The sequence below is a fragment of the Oncorhynchus keta genome, unplaced genomic scaffold (assembly GCF_023373465.1).
Source record: "Oncorhynchus keta strain PuntledgeMale-10-30-2019 unplaced genomic scaffold, Oket_V2 Un_contig_14523_pilon_pilon, whole genome shotgun sequence".
NCBI classification, from domain to species: Eukaryota; Metazoa; Chordata; class Actinopteri; order Salmoniformes; family Salmonidae; genus Oncorhynchus; species Oncorhynchus keta.
In genome coordinates this window covers 1-6,181 of record NW_026278804.1, presented here as the reverse complement: position 1 = coordinate 6,181, position 6,181 = coordinate 1, and the positions used below count along the sequence as shown (strand labels likewise).

Below are 6,181 nucleotides of genomic sequence, written 5' to 3'. Positions count from 1 at the left end.
ATCCCAACACTGAACTAACTGTAAGGTGACTCTAATGTTTAACATCCCAACACTGAACTAACTGTAAAGTGACTCTAATGTTTAACATCCCAACACTGAACTAACTGTAAGGTGACTCTAATGTTTAACATCCCAACACTGAACTAACTGTAAGGTGACTCTAATGTTTAACATCCCAACACTGAACTAACTGTAAGGGGTGACTCTAATGTTTAACATCCCAACACTGAACTAACTGTAAGGTGACTCTAATGTTTAACATCCCAACACTGAACTAACTGTGACTCTAATGTTTAACATCCCAACACTGAACTAACTGTAAGGTGACTCTAATGTTTAACATCCCAACACTGAACTAACTGTGACTCTAATGTTTAACATCCCAACACTGAACTCACTGTAAGGTGACTCTAATGTTTAACATCCCAACACTGAACTAACTGTAAGGTGACTCTAATGTTTAACATCCCAACACTGAACTAACTGTGACTCTAATGTTTAACATCCCAACACTGAACTAACTGTGACTCTAATGTTTTAACATCCCAACACTGAACTAACTGTGACTCTAATGTTTTAAATGAACTGGGTCTTTATATTGACCACATTGGATCCTGTTTCAGTAATAATGACATCAGACCTTCTTGTTGTCTGATATAATCCACCATTTTCAATGACTGGTTAAAACATGTTACATAACGGACCTCTGAGGACGTAGGTGTTTTATACCTCAACCATCCAGCCCCGGACTTTTCCCCGGACTTTAACTGCATCAAGAACTTCCTCCTCTGTAATTTAACCTTCACATGAATCTTTCTGTACGACTATTAATTTGACGTTATTAATAGAAGAATGAATCCTTTACAATTAATTACCTTCCGTTAGAGGAGATGGAAGAGACTGAAAAATATATATTTTTAAATATGCTTAAAGTACTTTGCTCTTTCAAAATATAGTTTGGTGAAAATCACGGATGAGTCATTTGTAACGAGTTTCTGTAAATTATTTTTGGTAGCATTTCCCTTCTGACGATCAAACAATTATTTTGTGTATTTTTTCAAATATTCCATCCAGTTCGCATTTTTTTGTGTAATATATTACACGGGATGCTTTCTTGAATAAGTTCCTCCATTTTTTTTTTTTAGGTCTAACGTGTCAGTGCCTCTATGGTACCAGTTTTTATTGCTATCTATCTGTACTGTCTATCTGTACTATATATCTGTACTATATATCTGTACTGTCTATCTGTACTATCTATCTGTACTATCTATCATTGTACTGTCTATCTGTACTATCTATCTGTACTGTCTATCTGTACTATCTATCTGTACTATCTATCTGTATTATCTATCTGTACTATCTATCTGTACTATCTATCTGTACTATCTATCTGTACTGTCTATCTGTACTATCTATCTGTACTATCTATCTGTACTATCTATCTGTACTATCTATCTGTACTATCTATCTGTACTGTCTATCTGTACTATCTATCTGTACTATCTATCTGTACTGTCTATCTGTACTGTCTATCTGTACTGTCTATCTGTACTATCTATCTGTACTATCTATCTGTACTATCTATCTGTACTGTCTATCTGTACTATCTATCTGTACTATCTATATGTACTATCTATCTGTACTGTCTATCTGTACTATCTATCTGTACTATCTATCTGTACTATCTATCTGTACTGTCTATCTGTACTATCTATCTGTACTATCTATCTATCTATATGTGTATCTATCTGTACTATCTATCTGTACTATCTATCTGTACTATCTATCTGTACTGTCTATCTGTACTGTCTATCTGTACTATCTATCTGTACTATCTATCTGTACTATCTATCTGTACTATCTATCTGTACCGTCTATCTGTACCATCTATCTGTACTGTCTATCTGTACTATCTATCTGTACCATCTATCTGTACTATATATCTGTACTATCTATTTGTACTATCTATCTGTACTGTCTATCTGTACTATCTATCTGTACTATCTATCTGTACTATCTATTTGTACTATCTATCTGTACTATCTATCTGTACTGTCTATCTGTACTATCTATCTGTACTATCTATCTGTACTATCTATCTGTACTATCTATCTGTACTATCTATCTGTACTATCTATCTGTACTGTTAGTCCTTCCTTTGGTAACATAGACTCTTTTGACCTAAATTGCTTTTTGTTTTAAAGATGAGAATTGAATTGCAGGGCCTCTAAAGGCACATTTAAAAGTGTCCCGTACAGTAAGGGGATCTGCATGTTATTTCAGAACAAGTTTGTTATAAATTCTTCTGTCTTTGTGAAAAACAAGTTGTCATCTGTGACGGCCCCTCCCCTGCTCTGTCGACTGGGTTTGGATGTGGTTACTTCCTGCAGGAGATTGGGGGGAGGTGGGGCGGGTGGGAGGTGGGCGGAGCTGGGAGGTGGGTGGGGTAGGAGGTGGGCGGAGCTGGGAGAGGGGGCGGAGCTGGGAGGAGGGGGGCAGGCTGGGAGGTGGGTGGGAGTAGGAGGAGGTGGGCGGAGCTGGGAGATGGGCGGAGCTGGGAGAGGGGGCGGAGCTGGGAGAGGTGGGTGGGGTAGGAGAGTGGGCGGAGCTGGGAGAGATGGGCGGGCTGGGAGAGGCGGAGCTGGGAGAGGGGGTGGAGCTGGGGAGGGTCGTCGGGGCTGATGGGGCACACCTGTTCAGCAAGAGAGTCTTCTCCCCATGCAGACTTTTGGTTGTTTCGTTGTGGGGCTGGCAGGATATTAAACCTCCTCCATGTATATCTCACTAGGTCAGGATATTAAACCTCCTCCGTATCTCACTAGGTCAGGATATTAAACCTCCTCCCATGTATATCTGGTCAGGATATTAAACCTCCTCCATGTATATCTCACTAGGTCAGGATATTAAACCTCCATGTATATCTCACTAGGTCAGGATATTAAACCTCCATGTATATCTCACTAGGTCAGGGTATTAAACCTCCATGTATATCTCACTAGGTCAGGATATTAAACCTCCTCCATGTATATCTCACTAGGTCAGGATATTAAACCTCCTCCATGTATATCTCACTAGGTCAGGATATTAAACCTCCTCCATGTATATCTCACTAGGTCAGGATATTAAACCTCCTCCATGTATATCTCACTAGGTCAGGATAAACCTCCATGTAATATCTCACTAGGTCAGGATATTAAACCTCCATGTATATCTCACTAGGTCAGGATATTAAACCTCCTCCATGTATATCTCACTAGGTCAGGATATTAAACCTCCATGTATATCTCACTAGGTCAGGATATTAAACCTCCATGTATATCTCACTAGGTCAGGGTATCTCATGTATATCTCACTAGGTCAGGATATTAAACCTCCATGTATATCTCACTAGGTCAGGATATTAAACCTCCATGTATATCTCCCTAGGTCAGGATATTAAACCTCCTCCATGTATATCTCACTAGGTCAGGATATTAAACCTCCACTAGGTATATTAAACTCCATGTATATCTCACTAGGTCAGGATATTAAACCTCCATGTATATCTCACTAGGTCAGGATATTAAACCTCCATGTATATCTCACTAGGTCAGGGTATTAAACCTCCTCCATGTATATCTCACTAGGTCAGGGATGTTAAACCTCCATGTATATCTCACTAGGTCAGGATATTAAACCTCCATGTATATCTCACTAGGTCAGGATATTAAACCTCCATGTATATCTCACTAGGTCAGGGTATTAAACCCTCCATGTATATCTCACTAGGTCAGGATATTAAACCTCCATGTATATCTCACTAGGTCAGGATATTAAACCTCCTCCATGTATATCTCACTAGGTCAGGATATTAAACCTCCTCCATGTATATCTCACTAGGTCAGGATATTAAACCTCCATGTATATCTCACTAGGTCAGGATATTAAACCTCCATGTATATCTCACTAGGTCAGGATATTAAACCTCCATGTATATCTCACTAGGTCAGGGTATTAAACCTCCATGTATATCTCACTAGGTCAGGATATTAAACCTCCTCCATGTATATCTCACTAGGTCAGGATATTAAACCTCCTCCATGTATATCTCACTAGGTCAGGATATTAAACCTCCATGTATATCTCACTAGGTCAGGATATTAAACCTCCATGTATATCTCAATAGGTCAGGATATTAAACCTCCTCCATGTAGATCTCACTAGGTCAGGATATTAAACCTCCATGTATATCTCACTAGGTCAGGATATTAAACCTCTCCATGTATATCTCACTAGGTCAGGATATTAAACCTCCATGTATATCTCACTAGGTCAGGATATTAAACCTCCATGTATATCTCACTAGGTCAGGATATTAAACCTCCTCCATGTATATCTCACTAGGTCAGGATATTAAACCTCCATGTATATCTCACTAGGTCAGGATATTAAAACTCCTCCATGTATATCTCACTAGGTCAGGATATTAAACCTCCTCCATGTATATCTCACTAGGTCAGGATATTAAACCTCCATGTATATCTCACTAGGTCAGGATATTAAACCTCCATGTATATCTCACTAGGTCAGGATATTAAACCTCCTCCATGTATATCTCACTAGGTCAGGATATTAAACCTCCATGTATATCTCACTAGGTCAGGATATTAAACCTCCAAGTATATCTCACTAGGTCATGATATTAAACCCATATATCCACTACTTCAATATATCCATGAAAGACCATGAGGGTGATAGTTTGCAGTGTGATTTCCTTCATGGTCAATTGAGTAATTTATCAATTATGGTGGAAAATTGCAACATTATGTTATAATACGTGTATTGCATCAAATGGTTGTTTTATGCAACAGAATAGAGGGTTATTAGAACTATTGTGTGAGTGTGTGTGTTCTACTGAGGATGAGCCTCTGGGAGAAACACTGACAGAGGAGATGTACGATGTCTTTTGGGTGATAAAACCTAAAGAGCTTTCCAGAGAACATGAGTTAATGTTTCCGCCTATATGGTACCAGGGAGAGATGGCTCCAGTGTGGAGTCGAAGGGCCAGACCCTGGTCTCTACCCAATGAGAACTGTTGACACAGCAGATACTCTCCGTTATTAATTGTAGGTATCTTTCATACAAATCTTAACCTTGTGAGCCATTCTATAAATCTATTGGTCTTCATGTAGGTAGAGGTAAAGGGATGTATCTCAGCTATAAAAGACCTTCGTATTTCTTTGTCTCTGGGCCCCGTGATTCGTCGATCAGCCATCCGATTCACTTTATATGTGTGTGTTGTATTAACCTGCTCCCTTTTTAATAAGTGAATAAAGATTTGGTTTAAGTATCACTCTGACTTGTGTGATAAGTTTGTCTCTCCTCATTTCCACACAGTATTATAATTCCAATCATAATAATAGGTTTTGTATTGTTTGAGAGCTTGATGATTTATTATACAGTATATATTCTCAAAGATGTGTGGATCATCATTATTTGAACCATATAGATAAATGAGCCATATCTGTTTAGGGTCCAATAACATACGGGTAATAACATACGGGGTAATAACATACGGTCCAATAAATATACGGTCCAATAACATACGGGTAATAACATACGTCCAATAATATACGGTCCAATAACATACGGTCCAATAACATACGGGGTAATAACATATGGGGTAATAACATACGGTCCTATAAACATACGGTCCAATAAACATACGGTCCAATAAACATACTGTCCAACAATACACGGTCCACTGACATACGGTCCAATAACATACGGGTAAAACATACGGTCCAATAACATAACGGTCCAATAACATAACGGCTCCAATAACATACAGTCCAATGACATACGGGTAATAAACATACGGTCCAATAAACATACGGTCCAATAACATACGGTCCAATAACATAACGGTCTAATAACATACGCGTCCAATAACATACGGTCCAATGACATACGGTCCAATAACATACAGGTCCCAATAACATACGGTCCAATGACATACGGACTAATAACACACATACGGGTAAAACATACGGTCCAATAACATACGGTAATAACATACGGGTAATAACATATGGGTAATAACATACGGTCCTATAACATACGTCCAATAACATACGGTCCAATAACATACGGTCCAATAACATACTGGTCCAATAACATACGGTCCAATAACATATGGGGT

At 38.7% G+C, this 6,181-nt stretch overlaps 1 long non-coding RNA gene across 1 annotated transcript; it reads right to left on the bottom strand.

Annotated features, from left to right (window-relative positions):
* Positions 1 to 2,993: 2,993 nt before the first annotated feature.
* Positions 2,994 to 3,962, bottom strand: LOC127918573 (uncharacterized). Its single transcript, XR_008100398.1, has 3 exons — positions 3,784 to 3,962; positions 3,407 to 3,441; positions 2,994 to 3,131 (listed from the first exon to the last, which is right to left on the bottom strand). It is a non-coding gene; the product is annotated as an uncharacterized LOC127918573 (long non-coding RNA).
* Between the last annotated feature and the right edge of the window lie 2,219 nt (positions 3,963 to 6,181).